Below are 20208 nucleotides of genomic sequence, written 5' to 3'. Positions count from 1 at the left end.
ATTGATGTGAGACTATCGACCAGTCACCACCCTCAGACCGACGGACAAACCGAGAGGACCAATCAAACTCTGGAACAGTATTTACGCTGCATGCTGCAACAAACTGAAAAAACTTGGAAAGACATCCTTTGGATAGCCGAATATGCCTACAATAACTCTGTCCATTCGGGAACTGGGAAAACCCTGTTTTTTCTTTTGTACGGCAGTCACCCTCGAACCTCGGAGTTGGATCCCCTCCAAGATCTTGAAACACCAGCAGTAGACTACCCGCATTCTACAATCACCCAAGCCTTTACGGAAGCTGTTTCTCACCTTCAAAGGGCTAAAGAACAATACAAGAAAGGAGCAGATCAACATCGGAAGGAAGCCCCTCAATATCAAGTAGGGGATCAAGTCTGGTTATCCACCAAATATCTACCTCTAAAAGGGCCACGCACATTCAACCCCAGATACCTTGGTCCCTATTCCATCACTACCATAGTAAACCCAGTAGCGGTCAAGTTGGACTTGCCCCCGCACATGAAGATACATCTGGTCTTCCACGTCTCTCTATTAAAACCCGTGCAACCTCAAACCCGACTAACTAAATCTCCAAAACCTATCCTAGTTGATGGAGAACTCGAGTTTGAAGTCAAAAGCATTCTGGACTCCAAGATCTCCAAATCTAAACTATTTTACCTAATTGACTGAAAAGGCTACGGCCCCCAAGAGAGATCCTGGGAACCTGCTGAATATGTCCACGCTCCTCGCCTAATCAAAAGATTTCACAGAACATTTCCTGACAAGCCAAAACCCCCGGAGAAGCCCGGTTTGGGAGGGGCCTTGAGGGGGGGTACTGTCATGATCTCTGCTTCCAAAAGGTCAGGGTATTCCCAACTCCCTTGGAAGCAGATCCATAACCCAGGTTCCGAGTGCCAACCAGTCCCAATTGGGACCTTTTGGACCCAGTCCTGGCGCCAGTGGCACCAGGCTCATAAATATGCCCAGTCCCAGCGCTGGAAGCGCCGGGCTCATAATGCTTGGGTGGACTTACCTGCAGCAGACCATGCTGCTTACTTGCCTGCCAGTTGAGCCTCTGATCCTCTTCTGTTTGGAACTACTTTTCCTGTTGGGTGGGGCAGGAGCCACTCCCTAGATTCAGAACACTGGAACTCTTCTGGAAAGCAGGAACTCTTTTCTTACCTAGGCGTGGCTGTGGAAGGAGAAACCTAAGCACTACAGGAGGCTATTTAAACCACACCCGATGGATGAATCTTGCTTTGCGTTATTCTGCATCCTCTGCAGCAGAACGCTCATCGTGTCTTCTGCATCTGATCCTGGGCCTAAGGAAAAAGGCTTACCATCCTGAATCCAGTCTTCAGCAACACCTATAAAGACAAGAAAGAACAGGTTAGCATTACGGTCTTCAGTGACAGCTCTTCACTTACCTGGTCCATCGGCTGTCACCAACGCCTCGCGCTGCATTCCGGCATCTGAAAGACAAAGGCTTACCTACTCTTCGTGCGCTCCGGAGGTCTTCACACTGCATTCCGGCATCTGAAAGACAAAAGCTTACCAACTCTTTGCACGCTCCGGAGGCCTTCGGCGCTGCATCCCGCATCTGAAAGACAAAACAAGGTGCGTTTAAAGACATTGGGGAACTTTAATACTCACGTGCCATTACTCCTTTCCACATCTAACCCAGTGGGTATTCCGGCACCCTGCAGCCGCCCCGAACTTGTACCTGCAAAATAAAAAGACAGTTAGAACGCATCGTGAAGCAGGCAACAAGCGCTTACTTACGTGCTTCCAGGCGCTTCTATTCATCACACGGGCTCCATCTTCAACTCACTTCAGCCCGTCATCCGCCATCGCCGGAACCCTGCAAAACAAGAAACATCATTACTAAAGACTTTAAAGACATTAGAATTACTCGAAACTTACCGTTCGTGCAGTAAACGACGGACAGCAGTCCTCTGAAGTCAAGAGGCCTGCTCCCCTTATCCAGTGAAGAAACTGGTTACAGCACCCTGCCCCGAGGCAGATGGAGAGCACGGCGTTCACTTACCTGAGGTGAGAGCGTTAACCTTTGGGGTTCTACAGGAGAAGAGAAAGGGAAGAAGAGAGAGAGACATTCAATAACCCAGTTCCTTAATCCCATATTTTCTATCTGCAGACATCTTACCCTTCGAGTCAGACATTCAGTGCACAGAGGTCCAGCCCAAAGAGCCAGCCGTGTGTTACACATCACCTTTGAAGATACGGTATACGCCCAGTCAAGACCGGCGCCTCTACGGGAATCAGGTGAGCGTTACAGAACGCAAAGCCTACCACAAAACTCCCGTCCAGGCGCTATGGAAACCTCGGATACTGACCAGCTAGCCCAATTTCTTGGGGAACTAAGGGCAGAAGTGCATGCAGCCCGTCAGGAAACGAACGCTCTAAGAAGGGAACTGATTATTTCCAAGGAGCGAACAGATGATCTCGCTAGACAATTGCTACAGTCACAAGCCGGACAGACCCCGTTACCCGCATCTGGGGGAAATCTTCCTTCTACATCCTCTATGAATCCAGTGCAGATCAACCTACCTGGGAATGTACCTCTGGCTCCGCCCGAACGATTTTCTGGTGACCCAAAGAGGTTTGCAGTATTTATCAATCAGTGCCGGTTGCATTTCTTATGCCGGCCAGCAGCCTTTCCAACTGATCAAGCTAAAGTAGCTTTCGTGCTTTCGTACCTTAGTGGCAATGCGGCAGACTGGTCGATCCCTCTAGTAAATCAAGATGATCCGGTCCTCCATGATTTTCAAGCTTTTCAGCTCAGTATGGAAAAACTGTTCGCAAGACATTCACAGGGGCAGGCCTTGGACAATGAGCTTCTTTCGTTGCGACAAGGTAATCAAGACCTTTTGGCTTATATTGCGTCTTTCAACAGACTGATAGTGGAAACTCAATGGCCTGAGGACAAAAGGATTACGCTGTTTTATAGAGGTCTACGTGGAGAGCTCAAAGATGTGTTAGCCCAAGTAGTGAATCCCCCACAAGATTGTTCGGACTATATAGACTTAGTCGTTCAAATAGATCACAGACTGCAGAACAGGAAGGCCGATCGTTCCAAGTTTGATGCTCGAGTATTTTCCAAACCGCCAACTCCTTCCAAAGGAGTAGACTCCGGGGAACCCATGCAAATAGGGGGTCTGAAAGGTCCTCTAACACAAAAGGAGCGGGAAAGGAGAAAACAGTTGCAATTATGCCTCTATTGCGGAAACTCAGGGCACTTTCTTCGAGACTGTCCGGTGAAACCTGCCAAGAAGACAGTAGGAGCTGCAGTTACCAAAGTTACAAACTCTGAGCAGGGAAACGACCTCGCCCGACAAGAATAGAGGTCCTCTTGCCGAGCGTGAAAACCAGTTCCGTGACCTCGCATTTCGTGCTGCCTATGGTCCTCATTAGCCCTGATAATCCGGATCGATTACATGCAATTGAAGCTTACGTCGACAGCGGTGCCATCTGCAATTATGTGGATCATGAAATGGTTTTGAGGATGAATCTAACACTTTGTCCCAAGGCTGTAAAGGACGTCATTACTACGGTGGATGGTACGGAAATAGCCTCCGGGCCAGTAACGCATACCACTCAAGAGGTGACGCTAGTAAGTCAAGATGGACACCATGAGAAGATTGTGTTCGATGTGATCAAGGCCCCTCAGTTTCAGATTATTCTAGGAATACCTTGGTTAGAGAAACACAATCCTCTGATCGATTGGCGAGCAAGAACGGTCCAGTTTCCAGAATGTGTCTCTACTTGTCACCCTCCACCTGGTGTTGCACTGGCAGCAATTTCTTCAGAGACTCCCCAGTTACCTCCCGAATACCTAGAATACCAAGATGTTTTCCGGAAGGATCAGGCTAACTCTCTACCTCCTCATAGGTCTTATGACTGCCAGATAGACCGGATACCTGGATCTACTCCTCCTTGTAGTAGAATTTATGCCTTCACCGAGCCTGAGAACCTTCACCTTCGACAATACCTGGATCAATACCTGGCAAATGGGTTTATTCGTCCTTCCAAGTCCCCTGCTTCTTCAGCTTTGTTCTTCGTTCCAAAAAAGGAAGGAGACCTTAGAACTTGTATAGATTATCGTTCCCTGAACCAGATCACCGTTAAGAATAGATATCCGTTACCTTTGATCCCTGAACTCCTGGACCAAGTCAGAAAAGCATGCATATATACAAAGCTGGATCTTAGAGGAGCTTACCACTTGGTATGAGTAAAAGAGGGCGATGAATGGAAGACGGCCTTCCGCACCAAGTATGGGCTATTTGAATATCAGGTCATGCCCTTCGGACTTTGCAATGCCCCGGCCGCCTTTCAATATTTTATGAACGATGTCCTCAGAGAGCTCATAGATGTGTGTGTTGTTGTTTACATTGACGACATCCTCGTTTATTCTTCATCGGAATCTGAACATCGGAAACACGTGAAAATGGTCCTCGAAAGATTGCGTCAACACAAACTTTTCGCTAAGTTGGAAAAATGTGTTTTCAACGTGACTGAAGTTGAATTCTTGGGATTCATATTATCACCTGGCGGAGTGCGTATGGATTCAAAGAAGGTCGATGCAGTTCTCAAATGGCCATCACCATCCTCCGTAAAAGGTGTGCAAAGCATGTTAGGCTTCGCTAACTTTTACCGCAGGTTTATCCCCGAATTCTCTCGAATAGTCCAGCCCATCACTGCCTTGTTAAAGAAAAACAAACGTTTTGAATGGTCTACCGAGGCGGAACAAGCTTTCCAGGATTTGAAGACTAAATTTATCTCTGCACCAATCTTAAAACACCCTCGCCCCGAACTCCCCTACATCGTGGAAACTGATGCTTCAAGCCTTGCCATGGGGGCAGTTCTATCACAAAAGGACCCGGTAACCAATCAGTTGCATCCCGTGGCATTTTGGTCCCGCAAATTCTCGCCTCCTGAAATCAATTACACGATTACTGACAAGGAACTTCTGGCTATCAAGTCTGCCTTTAAGGCTTGGCGGCATTATCTGCTGGGGGCCCGACACACCGTTACTGTGATTACGGATCACCGAAACCTGCAATATTTGAAAACCGCAAAAGCCCAATCCACTAGACAACTCCGTTGGGCATTATTCTTTGCCGAGTTTGACTTCATAATTACCTATCGACCTGGTACAAAGAACGGTAAAGCTGATGCCCTTTCTCGGATGGGAGTGGAAGAACACTTGATCAACCCTAAACCTGTACCAATCATTCCCGAACAAAGAATTCTGGGTGTAATCGCCACAGAATCCATAGAGGAAGTTAAGGATAAAGCCAGGCAACTTGTAACTCCAGCAGACATACAGAATTGGCATCTGCAGGGAAAGGACTTTGCAGTAAAGGACAACTTATTGTATTTCCAAGAACGATTATACCTACCCAGCACAGATTTACAGAAAAAAGTAATCTCTTGTTATCACGATTCTTTAATGGAAGGACATCCCGGTATGGCCAAGACCTCAGAAAAGATCAAGCGCTACTTCTGGTGGCCGTCTTGGAAAAAAGATATCAGAGACTTTACAATGTCCTGTGGAGTATGCGCCCAAAACAAGAGTCAAAAGGAAAGACCAGCAGGCCTCTTACGCCCTATTGACATCCCACCTCGCCCTTGGCATACGCTTTCTATGGACTTCATCACCGATCTACCTCCATGCTCCGGATACAACACGATTCTAGTAATTGTGGACTTATTCTCCAAGATGGCGCATTTCATTCCGCTCAAAGACTTGCCAACAGCAGCAACTCTGGCCCGAGAATTTCTCGAAAACATCGTCCGACTGCACGGTTTTCCTTCGGTTCTAATTTCGGATCGAGGTAGTCAATTTATTTCTCATTTTTGGCGAAGTTGCTCTCGGTCGGCTCAAATTGATGTGAGACTATCGACCAGTCACCACCCTCAGACCGACGGACAAACCGAGAGGACCAATCAAACTCTGGAACAGTATTTACGCTGCATGCTGCAACAAACTGAAAAAACTTGGAAAGACATCCTTTGGATAGCCGAATATGCCTACAATAACTCTGTCCATTCGGGAACTGGGAAAACCCTGTTTTTTCTTTTGTACGGCAGTCACCCTCGAACCTCGGAGTTGGATCCCCTCCAAGATCTTGAAACACCAGCAGTAGACTACCCGCATTCTACAATCACCCAAGCCTTTACGGAAGCTGTTTCTCACCTTCAAAGGGCTAAAGAACAATACAAGAAAGGAGCAGATCAACATCGGAAGGAAGCCCCTCAATATCAAGTAGGGGATCAAGTCTGGTTATCCACCAAATATCTACCTTTAAAAGGGCCACGCACATTCAACCCCAGATACCTTGGTCCCTATTCCATCACTACCATAGTAAACCCAGTAGCGGTCAAGTTGGACTTGCCCCCGCACATGAAGATACATCTGGTCTTCCACGTCTCTCTATTAAAACCTGTGCAACCTCAAACCCGACTAACTAAATCTCCAAAACCTATCCTAGTTGATGGAGAACTCGAGTTTGAAGTCAAAAGCATTCTGGACTCCAAGATCTCCAAATCTAAACTATTTTACCTAATTGACTGAAAAGGCTACGGCCCCCAAGAGAGATCCTGGGAACCTGCTGAATATGTCCACGCTCCTCGCCTAATCAAAAGATTTCACAGAACATTTCCTGACAAGCCAAAACCCCCGGAGAAGCCCGGTTTGGGAGGGGCCTTGAGGGGGGGTACTGTCATGATCTCTGCTTCCAAAAGGTCAGGGTATTCCCAACTCCCTTGGAAGCAGATCCATAACCCAGGTTCCGAGTGCCAACCAGTCCCAATTGGGACCTTTTGGACCCAGTTCTGGCGCCAGTGGCACCAGGCTCATAAATATGCCCAGTCCCAGCGCTGGAAGCGCCGGGCTCATAATGCTTGGGTGGACTTACCTGCAGCAGACCATGCTGCTTACTTGCCTGCCAGTTGAGCCTCTGATCCTCTTCTGTTTGGAACTACTTTTCCTGTTGGGTGGGGCAGGAGCCACTCCCTAGATTCAGAACACTGGAACTCTTCTGGAAAGCAGGAACTCTTTTCTTACCTAGGCGTGGCTGTGGAAGGAGACATCTAAGCACTACAGGAGGCTATTTAAACCACACCCGATGGATGAATCTTGCTTTGCGTTATTCTGCATCCTCTGCAGCAGAACGCTCATCGTGTCTTCTGCATCTGATCCTGGGCCTAAGGAAAAAGGCTTACCATCCTGAATCCAGTCTTCAGCAACACCTATAAAGACAAGAAAGAACAGGTTAGCATTACGGTCTTTAGTGACAGCTCTTCACTTACCTGGTCCATCGGCTGTCACCAACGCCTCGCGCTGCATTCCGGCATCTGAAAGACAAAGGCTTACCTACTCTTCGTGCGCTCCGGAGGTCTTCACACTGCATTCCAGCATCTGAAAGACAAAAGCTTACCAACTCTTCGCACGCTCCGGAGGCCTTCGGCGCTGCATCCCGCATCTGAAAGACAAAACAAGGTGCGTTTAAAGACATTGGGGAACTTTAATACTCACGTGCCATTACTCCTTTCCACATCTAACCCAGTGGGTATTCCGGCACCCTGCAGCCGCACCGAACTTGTACCTGCAAAATAAAAAGACAGTTAGAACGCATCGTGAAGCAGGCAACAAGCGCTTACTTACGTGCTTCCAGGCGCTTCTATTCATCACACGGGCTCCATCTTCAACTCACTTCAGCCCGTCATCCGCCATCGCCGGAACCCTGCAAAACAAGAAACATCATTACTAAAGACTTTAAAGACATTAGAATTACTCGAAACTTACCGTTCGTGCAGTAAACGACGGACAGCAGTCCTCTGAAGTCAAGAGGCCTGCTCCCCTTATCCAGTGAAGAAACTGGTTACAGCACCCTGCCCCGAGGCAGATGGAGAGCACGGCGTTCACTTACCTAAGGTGAGAGCGTTAACCTTTGGGGTTCTACAGGAGAAGAGAAAGGGAAGAAGAGAGAGAGACATTCAATAACCCAGTTCCTTAATCCCATATTTTCTATCTGCAGACATCTTACCCTTCGAGTCAGACATACAGTGCACAGAGGTCCAGCCCAAAGAGCCAGCCGTGTGTTACACATCACCTTTGAAGATACGGTATACGCCCAGTCAAGACCGGCGCCTCTACGGGAATCAGGTGAGCGTTACAGACATGAGTGGGGGCCTGGTGGAGGCTGCCCCTGGTGGCTGGGGGGTGGGGGTGCAGGGGGACATGAGTGGGGGCCTGGTGGAGGCTGCCCCTGTTGGCTGGGGGGTGGGGGTGCAGGGGGACATGAGTGGGGGCCTGGTGGAGGCTGCCCCTGGTGGCTGGGGGGTGGGGGTGCAGGGGGACATGAGTGGGGGCCTGGTGGAGGCTGCCCCTGGTGGCTGGGGGGTGGGGGTGGTGGGAGACATGGGTGGGGGCCTGGTGGAGGCTGCCCCTGGTGGCTGGGGGGTGGGGGTGGTGGTAGACATGGGTGGGGGCCTGGTGGAGGCTGCCCCTGCACTGCTGGGGGTGGGGGTGGTGGTAGACATGGGTGGGGGCCTGGTGGAGGCTGCCCCTGCACTGCTGGGGGGTGGGGGTGGTGGTAGACATGGGTGGGGGCCTGGTGGAGGCTGCACCTGCACTGCTGTGGGGTGGGGGTGGTGGGAGACATGAGTGGGGGCCTGGTGGAGGCTGCCCCTGGTGGCTGGGGGGTGGGGGTGGTGGTAGACATGGGTGGGGGCCTGGTGGAGGCTGGCCTCTGCACTGCTGGGGGGTGGGGGTGGTGGGAGACATGAGTGGGGGCCTGATGGTATCTGCCCCTGGTGGCTGGGGGGTGGTGGTGGTGGTAGACATGGGTGGGGGCCTGGTGGAGGCTGCCCCTGCACTGCTGGGGGGTGGGGGTGGTGGGAGACATGAGTGGGGGCCTGGTGGAGGCTGCCCCTGGTGGCTGGGGGGTGGGGGTGGTGGGAGACATGAGTGGGGGCCTGGTGGAGGCTGCTCCTGGTGGCTGGGGGGTGGGGGTGGTGGTAGACATGGGTGGGGGCCTGGTGGAGGCTGCCCCTGCACTGCTGGGGGGTGGGGGTGGTGGTAGACATGGGTGGGGCCTGGTGGAGGCTGCACCTGCACTGCTGGGGGGTGGGGGTGGTGGGAGACATGAGTGGGGGCCTGGTGGAGGCTGCCCCTGGTGGCTGGGGGGTGGGGTTGGTGGTAGACATGGGTGGGGGCCTGGTGGAGGCTGACCTCTTCACTGCTGGGGGGTGGGGGTGGTGGGAGACATGAGTGGGGGCCTGATGGTATCTGCCCCTGGTGGCTGGGGGGTGGGGGTGGTGGGAGACATGAGTGGGGGCCTGGTGGAGGCTGCCCCTGGTGGCTGGGGGGTGGGGGTGGTGGGAGACATGAGTGGGTGCCTGGTGGAGGGTGCCCCTGCACTGCGGGGGGTGGGGTTAATAGGGGACATGAGTGGGGGCCTGGTGGAGGCTGCCCCTGGTGGATGGGGGGTTGGGGTGGTGGGAGACATGTGTTCGTGATCAGTGGTGCAAGGTGACATGTGGGTTGGCTGGTGGGCATGGCCATGGTGGATGGGTTGCCTGTGGGACATGAGCAGGGGTGCAGGGTAGTACCCTGTGGTGTGGGCTGCCTGCAGGGGCCGTGGAGGGTGTAGAGGGAACACCTGGGGGACCCACATGGCCATATCACGTGTAGCATTCCCCCGCAACACCGAAATACACGTACCCAGCCAAATCGCGTGTGAACCTTCCCGCATACCCCTGGAATCCACGTAACCAGCCAAATCGCGTGTGAAACTTCGCGCGCACCCCTGAAATCCACGTACCCAGCCAAATCGCATGTTGAACTTCCCGCGCACCCCTGAAATCCACGTACCCGGCCAAATCGCGTGTGGAACTTCCCGCGCACCCCTGAAATCCACGTACCCAGCCAAATCACGTGTTGAACTTCCTGCGCACCCCTGAAATCCACGTACCCGGCCAAATCGCATGTTGAACTTCCCGCGCACCCCTGAAATCCACGTACTCGGCCAAATCGCGTGTGAAACTTCGCGCGCACCCCTGAAATCCACGTACCCAGCCAAATCGCGTGTTGAACTTCCCGCGCACCCCTGAAATCCACGTACCCGGACAAATCGCGTGTGGAACTTCCCGCGCACCCCTGCAATCCACGTACCCAGCCAAATCGCGTGTTGAACTTCCCGCCGACCCCTGAAATCCACGTACCTGGCCAAATCGCGTGTTGAACTTCCCGCGCACCCCTGAAATCCACGTACCCAGCCAAATCGCGTGTGGAACTTCCCGCGCACCCCTGGAATCCACGTATCCAGCCAAATCGCGTATGGAACTTCCCGCGCACCCCTGGAATCCACGTACCCAGCCAATTCGCACGTGAAACTTCCCGCGCACCCCGAAATACACGCACACGTTATTTTTCAGTCAGCGGGTGTCCGTGTTTGTGGGTACCCCTTTGCACATCATTTGTCCTGGAGGGCCACAGTATAGGACATTCATCATAGCTGTATATGGGTGCTATTTGTTGGCGCACCTTTTGGCGCACATTTTTTACAGGTGCAGGGACGCTACCGCCTGCTTTCTTGTGGCGGTCGTGTTTGTGCCTGTGCGCTGGTTTGACCGTGCGCTGTTTTGCCCTATTCGATTCCATGAATACGTGTTGTAGGCGTGCATGTGGGCGTTCCGTGCACTTGCACCCTGTACTTCCCCCGTGACGCCCACATTTTGGCAAGTTCTTCCCCATTCCGATTGTTACGCCCCATGTTCCGCCTACTTTTGTTGTGTGCGCCGCGCTATGTGCGATTTTCGCTGTGGCCTGTGCGATGTTCTCTGTGACCTGGCGCACGCCGTTAGATGGCCTGTGCGCCAACGTGCGCCGCGCACTTTTTTAGCGCACATCAGATGGTTTTTTCGCGCACGCCCTTCCATGAATCGATGTGCGCTGCTTTTCGTGCGATTTTCGCACTTGCACTGCGATTTTCATAATTCCACTGCGATTCGCATGTTTTGCCCACTTGCGCCGTGTAGGTTCTGCACACTGGATAAGGCTCTAGGTAATGCTTTACAGTAAAAAGATGACTTCACAATATTGTTTGATGGTATATGAAGGGCAACAGAACACCGCACAAAAGTTGTGAGGCTACCTGGTACATAAGAATGCATTCCTGTCCTCCCGCAGAGCAACAGCTATTTTGTCACAGCACCAACAGCCAAGAAAGAAGACGTCCTGGAGCACTTTGAACCAGCAGGCACTATGAGTCTCATCTAGGCAGGGTGAGTCAGCCCTAATCTATTGATAGGGAAGATTTTAGGACCTAAATCCATTCAAAGATTAACAATCACACTTGGGGTTGTGATTTAGCCTGAACAGTGTTTTAAGAATACATAGCTGCTTGTTTGTCTCCCACAGGCAGCCCCCTAAGCCTTACTCCCCGTCAATACCCATTGTAATCCCAATAAAGAGGAAGAAAGTCAAAGTCGAATCTGTGTAGGGACTTTCGAACAGTCGACCTTTATAAAAGGTAATCGTTCCCTGCGATCTGACTACCTCTGTCTACTCGTTGCTTGCTTTTATCCAGCTCGTAAAGGAGATAGACCTTTTCAGCATCAGGTCCCTTCTTTTGGAATAGTATTCCACTATCGGCGGTGGACTGATAGCAATTTGCAATTTGGCCGCTGTCTCCCTAATGTGTCCCTCCTACACACAGCAAGACTTCACTCCAGTCTTTGGAATGGAGCTGAACATAGGCCGGCCGATCTTTCTTTACCACGAACAGCGGGGGCGGGGAGAGGGCAGAGAGGTGGACCGCCAACATCCACCACCCATCCCATTATATACATGCTTACTGCAATTTAGCATATACCTATTGGTGATGTAGAAAATTGGCAAACAAATGCGGCTCAACCGAATTTGGCAAAGATGCCATTCAGGAAAAGTGAACTCGACCAACAAGACCCCCCTCCATCCTGGTAAGCCTCCCATGATTAACAGGCCCTTGGAGGAGAACTGGCCTTTTTGTGAATTATTCTGGGAGAGAGCTGCTGCTCGACACTTACGAGGAACAACTAGAAAAGCAGCCTCAATCTTTGCATTGGAGACAGTGGGCCTCATTACGGGTCTGGTGGTAACTATACTGGTAAAACCGGTAGGTTGCCACCAGACGAGTAATGAATAACCGCTGCCTGACTTCCCAGTAACACTGGGGTATTCTGACCCCGGTGGCCGGGAAGTCAGGCGCCGGTAATTTTGTAAATCCCATTCCCAATAGGACTCCATGGGAATGTGGACAACGGAAGCACTGGCACCGTTAACAGTGGTGCTGGTGCTTCCGTGACACTCTACGGGAGGGTGCCGTTCCACCCACCAGGTGTGACCCTGGCGGGCGGGACGGCACCCGTCCTCAGAGTCGTACTGTGCCGGTCAGAAACACCAGTGCCGGTAGGCTTACTAGCACCAGTGTTTCCGGACCGGCACAGTTGTAATGAGTCTCAGGGGCTTGGAAATAAAGAAGCTAGCTGGGACCCAAACCAGAGGAGCAGAAGGAGTTTTGGTGCAGGAGGAAATCCTTTACTGAAAGCCCTTGACCAGACCTGTGCTGTCCTCAGAGAAGCCCTGCTGGTTTTCCCTGAACAAAGCCGCCCATGTAAGTAGATATCCCAAAGCCACCAATTGTGGGGGAGCTACCAGACCTATCCCTTTCTATTAGTATGTAGAGGGAGTGAAACTGGGTAGGTCCTTTGGCCAAATTATTAAATCTCACTCAAACTTATTTCCCCCTAGAAAACCACCCTCTCTGTTGAAATTGCATTGTGTTGGGAGCAGCCATCCTTAAACCATTCCATTATAGTGTGGGGAGGTGAGAAACTGTTTAGACCATTAGCAAATTTGATTAAAGTAAATCGATTAATTCCCATATAGAAAATCAAAGGATAAGGGTTGTTAGAATTCGAAACAAACAGTGTGTTAGAGCTGGTATAGCCCATAAAGACCTGATTGACTGTCTCTGAAATCCTTGACTTCCACATAGAAGGTGGGAGTGTCCATCATCCCAGAGGAAGTAATCCACAAAACACCACCTTTCAAGTCAGTGTGGAGGGTGTAAAAATGAAATTCTTCATTCATTTTAAATCAGAATTACAAAGTATTGTTCTCATCGGTAGGTGTGTTGAAAAATGATATTCCCCATTCCTTTTCATTCAGAATAACAAAGTATTGCATCTCATCTGTCTGTGGGTACAAAACAAAATTTCCCAGTTTTCTCTGGGACATGTGACATCAGGAAGGATGAGGTGGTATATCCAGTCAACAGTGACTACCTCCCATCCTTGAAACCTCATGTCCAGGCCAACACCATATCAAGAGATCACTCCACCCATCTGGAGGATACTGCCAAAATTGCCAAGCCTGAGGTCTTTCCAGGCATTAAGCAGATGGTTGGAGAACAATTCAATCTTGCTGATCCCTGTGAGACCGAGGATCAAAAGCAGAAGCTGAAACAGGTGTTTTTGGATTTTTAGGATATCTTTGCAGTGGATTCTTTTGACTGTGGATGCACAGAGATACATTCAACCACCATATCTATGGACCCTGAGATGGCTCCAGTATTTGTGAAGCAATACTGGTTGCCTCTCGCGTCTATGTGGTCACTCACAGAGATTAAAAACCTAGAATCCTGTGGGATAATTTGTCCAGTCCACAGTACCTTTAACAACACGGTACTGCGGATACTCAAACCCAATGGCCAATGGAGACTTTGTGCAGACCTTAGGGATTTGAATAATCGTGTCCACATGTCAAGATGGCCCCTTCCCTACATCGATCAGGTACTAGCCCAAATCCAAGAGTCAAAGGTGTAGACCGCAATTGACATGACCTACGGTTACTGGACTGTACCCGTGAGTAGCTTGCCTTTAGCTTTGGGAGGCAGCAATACACATGGACCCGAACCCCATTTGGATACATAAACCCTGGCAACACATTTAATATCTTCCTACACACGGCCATGACCGACTTGGGCGAAAGGGGAACCTTAGTCTATGTAGATGATGTCTTAATCAAGAGCTCAACTATGGAGGAACACATAGCGGAAAGACACTGGCCCTCATTACGAGTTCGGCGGTAACCATGCCGCTATTGCGGCATGGCTGCCGCCAAAATCGTGTCGGGGTCCGGGTCCTCGGAATGAGGACTTACGGGCCATTCCGAGTTCGGAAGGCTCGGTAATTCCTCCCTTGAAGGACCCGGACACGGTCCTTCCCCATTCCCATTTCAGCCCCCATAGGGCTGAACGGGAATGGGAGAGGGAGCAAACAACGGGCCATTACGAGATGGCCCGTTGTTTGCTCCCAAATTCCCCTCACTGGACCCGGTAAGCACACCTGGTTTTCCCAGGCGTGCTTACCGTGTCCCACGAGGGGAACTCGTAATGCGGAGGTACGGAGTGAACGGCGCCGGCACCTTTTACGGTGCCGTTCACTCCGTACCGCCAGGGTCGTTCTGACCCATGTGCAGAAAGCCAGAGCAAAACTGTCCTTTCAAAAGGCACAGTGGTGTAAGAACTGCATGAACTTTTTAGGGCATGAAATCACCCCTGAGGGTCTCAGTCCCAAGGTGAAAAAGGTGGAAGCATTATTGAAATTGAAAGACCCTACTACTCTGCGAGAACTAAGAAGCCTTCCTGGACTCACTAATTATAGTAGATAGTTAATTGAAGACTATGCAGAGGTCACGTAAGCCTTGGTCCATTTATTAAAGGCCAGGGTCAAGTAGGAGTGGGGTCCAGAACAATCTGAGGCAGTAAAAACAACTAAAGGGGACGCCTTTCCCAAGCCCCTTGTTTGGCTTATCCCATAAAGAACATGGAACTCTTCTTCGAGACAGGGTTCTCAGATACTTGCTTAATGGCAGTATTATATCAAAGGCACGACAAGGTCAAAAAAGTAATCTTGTATGCGAGCAAGACTTTGTCCTCTGTGGAGGAAACATTCAATGATTGCAAAAAGGCACACCTGGCAACAGTGTGGGCATTGAAGTATTACCGCCCATTCATCCAGGGGAAGCACATCATCGAGGAGACTCCTCACCAACCCTTGCAATATCTCCAAAGTGATGGAATCTGAACAGGGATTGTGAGTAATTCCAGAATTACTTCCTGGATTCTCTCTATGCAAGGCTTTCCTGTGGAGGTCAGATAGGGCCAAAACAAGAAGAATCCTCTAGCACAATGATTGGCTGACTGTGCTCAAGAAAACTCTCTCAAAAATGAAAGTCTAAAGACTAAGGACAATATGGAGGCGTCCCTTACCTCCCGCACAAAGTCTATGAGGAAGACACATGTCAGGGGATACCCACAGTTTATGTGGATGGGTTCTCCTACCATGTTGAGAATCACAGGGAAAAAGAACTAGTGGCTGGAATTGGGAATGCCTGGGTTGATGATGCCCCAGAAACCTCTGCTGGATACAAAATAGATCCCCAAAGTAATCAGGTGGCAGAGTTAATGATGGTACATCAAGCCATCCTCACTGCCGTGCAACACCAACTCAAGAACTGGTCATAATCATTAATTCAGATTATGTGAGGAATGGGTTCGTGGAGTACCTGATTCACTGGAAAAGTCAAGGCATGCTTTGTGTGAATAAATTGATAAAGCACAGGAAATTAATTCAATCAATTTACGATCTGTTCACCGCTAATGAGATGACCATCTATTGGAAAAAGATCAGAGGTTACTCCAAAATAGAGGGACCAGACAAAACTGGTAATGACTTGGCAGACCAGTTGGCCAAAACCGGAGCAATTCACATGGGTCTCCTAGAAACCAAATTCCTGTTGGGGGAAATCCAGGTCGCTGCTGTCACCAGGTCCCAAACACATGCCAAAAATGAACTCTCAACTGCCCAGTGGAGTAAAGAAACCCCAGAGGCAGATTTGATTACTGCACAAAAAGAGGACCCAATTATTGGGAAGTTTTATCAACATATCGAGGTCTGCGTGAATTTTCCTCTGACCAAAACGTATTATATCGGGAAGGAGGATCTCCGGGCGTTGATGAAAATGTCCGAAATGTTTCAAATCCAAGATGGTTTGTTGGTACGGAGATCTATATCTGGATGTGACCAGTGGGTGGTACCTACCTCATTCTGAAGCCTGATATTAAGTCATGCCTATGACATGGCCACTGCCGGTCGTAGGGGGTTTCATACAACCTTAGAAATGTTGCAAGAGGTAGCATACTAGCCACACATGGGTTAGGACCTCGACCTATATTTAAAGCAGGAACGTTTTCATTGGGCCAGTGATTAGCTCCTCTAGAGCAGCGGTATTCAAACTGTGGGGCGCGCCCCCGCAGGTGGACACAGCGGCATCCCCGGGGGACCGTGGGAGCCCAGCATGAAATGTGTAAAAAAAAGAAAAAAAAAGAAAAAAAAAGACTTTTTGGTTACATTGGAAGAAATGGGCAGGGGCAGCTCACATGGTCGGGCTGAAGCATTAAACTGTCTCACGCACCAATGAAAAAGTGGCACGCAGTTGTATATGGCTATTCATTCCTTAACACACAGACTGTTTGAATAGTACCCAAAGGGGTGCTTTGTGTTAAAATTTAAGTAAATTGTGATATATAAAGAATATTTGTTCAGCAACAACGGTCAAAATTACTAACTGCGTAGTGAAGTAACTCATCAAACTGGCCCACATTGGCCAAAAAGGTGGCCCATTTTGACTGGCCCACACATCATTTTGCATTTTTGGTACAGGCATTGCCCTATTGCCATATGGGCCTGTTCGAGCCTGGCGGCTCATCCATAATGGTGAGGGGCCCCACCCAGTGCCCCCCTCAGCCATTATGGAGTAGTTAAGGAGCCAGCACAGTGAAACAATGAGCACTCCTTCAGCTGCTTTTTTCAGCTGAGGAAGTGCTCCAGGGCTGGCTGAACTGTCAAAGGGAAACCCTATTCCCCTTGTTCACTTCAGTTCCCCAGCCGCATATGCTCACTGAGCCATGCAAGGCTGGGGCGTTTTGCTCCACCAGCATTGCATAGCTCATTGGAAATGGTGGCTGGGGTACTGCATGTCTGTATATGCCTGGGGGAGCTCCTGGAGCAGGGCGTTTCAGCACCCAGGCGAAGGCCAATGCAGAAGATACACTTATGTTCAATTTTTTTAATTTAAACATGTGTATGGATGCATGTATGCTTGTGTTATGAATGAGTGTATGGTTATGGATGCTCGTGTGAATGATAGAGTGATTGCTGTATGAATGTGTGTGTGTGTTAGTTTGTTTTGGTCTGTTGAGCTGATTTTAGCAAGTGGTGGATAGAGGGGAGAAGGAGGGTTGTACAACAAAAAAAGGCATTTTAAAAAAGCCTAAATGCCTTTGTTGCACAATCCCTCTACCCACCTGCCAAAATCAGCTCTCCTTCTGAGGCTCTGTGGAGACCAGGGGACAGGGATGGTATTTTTTTTACTGGATTTCAATCATAGATGTCCAGTCAAAAATACCATTCTTTCCCCCTTGGCACCCTAGTGCCTTGAATACACAAATAATCATGTTGATTGTGTTAGGCCCAATGGTGCCTATGGGACAGGGATGGTATCTTTTTACTGGACATCTATTATAGATGGGCAGTAAAAAATGTCATGCCTGTGCCCCCAGCACCAATTGCAAACTGTTTGGATATTTACCCTTTTTAAGTATGCTCTACAATGCAACATTTGAACTCTTTATTTTACAAAAAATAAGGGGGAAAACGCCCCAAACCCTCCTTGATTGGTTCGGGCTCCCTTGCTGTGCTCGGTCGCTATGGCATTTTTGGGGGAAATAGTTATTCCCCTCCACTTAAAAAATACACCAGCCACCACTGGCTCTGGGACTGTGTTGGGAACGGGATGGAGGGAGCCCAGGGACTTCGGTGAGAGCAGGATGGGCAGGAACCATGGGATAGTGGTGGGAGCAGGGTGGGTAGAGTCCAGGGTGTGTGATGTGATGGGGAGAGCCCAGGGACTGGGTAGGAGTGAGATGAGGGAGCCCAGCAACTGTGGTGGGAGCAGATGGAGGAGCCCAGGGACCATACTGGGAGTAGGGTACGGTGATGGCGCACAATACATATTGTCCATTTGACATTTTGGGGGGTCCCGGCCTACCCAAATTTTGCTCAGGGGGTTCCAGGCTAAAAATGTTTGAAGACCACTGCTCTAGAGCATTGGCCATGACATGCTGTTTACCAAGTGGGTGGAATGTCTTCCGGCTCCAAATTGCAATGCTGAGACAGCTGCTTCAATAATAATCAATCACATCTTCTCTTGTTTTGACCTTTTCCAAAGGATTCAGTCAGGCCAAGGAAGTCATTTTACCAGTGAGGTGATATGATATTTTATTTATAGCATGTGTTTCAAGGCGCAAAATGATGACAAAGATGTGGGAGATACTAGGGGTAAAAGAAAACTCCACATTGTCTACTCCATCAGGGGAGTTGAGATGTACACTAAAACAATTGTGGGCATCTTGAAGAACTTTGTGGCAGACTCTGGACCTAGTTGGGACATCCGATTACCACTTGTCCTCATGGCCACTAGGTCTTCCCCACATTCTGCAACAAAAAGTCTCCATTTGAGCTCATGATGGGATGAAAAATGGTACTACTTCAGCATCTGCTCTACAGAACGTCCACGACCCAAGAGTACATAAAAAATGTACTTTTGCTTACACTCAGTGAAATTTAGAAAAGTCATCAGAGGGGATGAAAACCAACTACGTCTTAAAGACCACCAAGAAGGAGTACGAAGTAGGAGATAGGGTCTACATGTAAAATGTCCAAAGGAACCCGACCAAAGAGCATAAGTTCCTCCCCTCTTGGTGCAGTGCTTTTGAAATTGTCGATAAAATCTCACCTGTCGCCTATAAGATCTGCATCCCTACAGAATAGACGGAAGACAAATGGCTCCATATCAATCAGTTGAAAAGCTGTCATCCCAGACAGACTTTGTGACTGATTGAAGAACCCAGTGAGGGTAGAGCCCAGGAACCATCTGAAGAATAAAAGTAAAGAATGGAAACCCGGATGGAGAAAATCACACATTTACAGGGAGTAAAACAACTTATACTTATCAGAAATGTACCAGAAGTAATTATCATGTTCTGAATTGCATTCGTCAAAGTAATGTGTAACTTGTTGTTTTGTTGTCAATTTGTACATCGATGATACCAGGGAAATTAGTACTGTGTAAAATACTTAACCTCTCTTTAATTCTCTGCAGATTACATAACTCCTTGCCTCTACAGGCCGGACGTGGAGCTACCGGAAAGGGAGGCATCCAGGACCAAAACCCCAAAGTCAGAAAAGAGTGGAGTGCAGACCAAAGCACCACTCCCTCAGGACGGGGAAAAGAGTGGACATGCTTTGATGAGGAAAGTCATGGAATGAACCAAAAGGAAACCAAAACCCACCCTCTCCTTGCTCTTCTCTCTGAGTCAACTAAATCAAAGATCAAGGGGGGATTTGTGGGGTAAAATATAGCCCGTGAATGTCAGAAATAAAAGACCAAGCCAGGGTTTAAGAGTAAATCTGACTGGTGCTACCCATTGGAAAATGCAGGCCAGTCACAAAAAAATTCTATTTCTGACTTAAGGCCTAGGACATGAACAGAAATGTGCCTCTTTCAACTTTACCAAAATGAATATGTGCTGAAATGAAGGAAAATGTGCCTGAGAACCTAATGTTGCTAGATGTGCCGAATGCATGGCAAAAGACATGTGGCTGAGAATGTAGTTTGCATAAAATATGAAAAGCTACAATTTTGGTTAAAGTGACAGATAGCAGCATGTTACATCAACTTCAATGCAGCACAATACTGTGATCCAGAAATCTAAAGTGAAGCCAAGCACTTTGCATTCGTCACAAATAAAAACACTTACTTTTCAACCTTTAAATGACATAATTTAGAAGGAGAGGCCTACTTGGAACATTGCTATATTCATGTTGTTTCAACTGTTATACTAAAGAAAGACATTACACATGGACAGATTAAAATCTAAAGCTGTACTTTGAAAAGCATGGATGCAGAGGGGCATTTCCACTGAAATTAAACTGTGACCCATGACCTGTTTGTTTGGGCTCTCTAGGAGAAAGATGTCTGGTTTTCAATTTAAAGAGGAAAAATAATACAAAGAA

This window comes from Ambystoma mexicanum, chromosome 12 (genome assembly GCF_040938575.1).
Source record: "Ambystoma mexicanum isolate Mex_15411 chromosome 12, UKY_AmexF1_1, whole genome shotgun sequence".
NCBI lineage: Eukaryota > Metazoa > Chordata > Amphibia > Caudata > Ambystomatidae > Ambystoma > Ambystoma mexicanum.
This window is presented reverse-complemented; position numbering follows the sequence as displayed.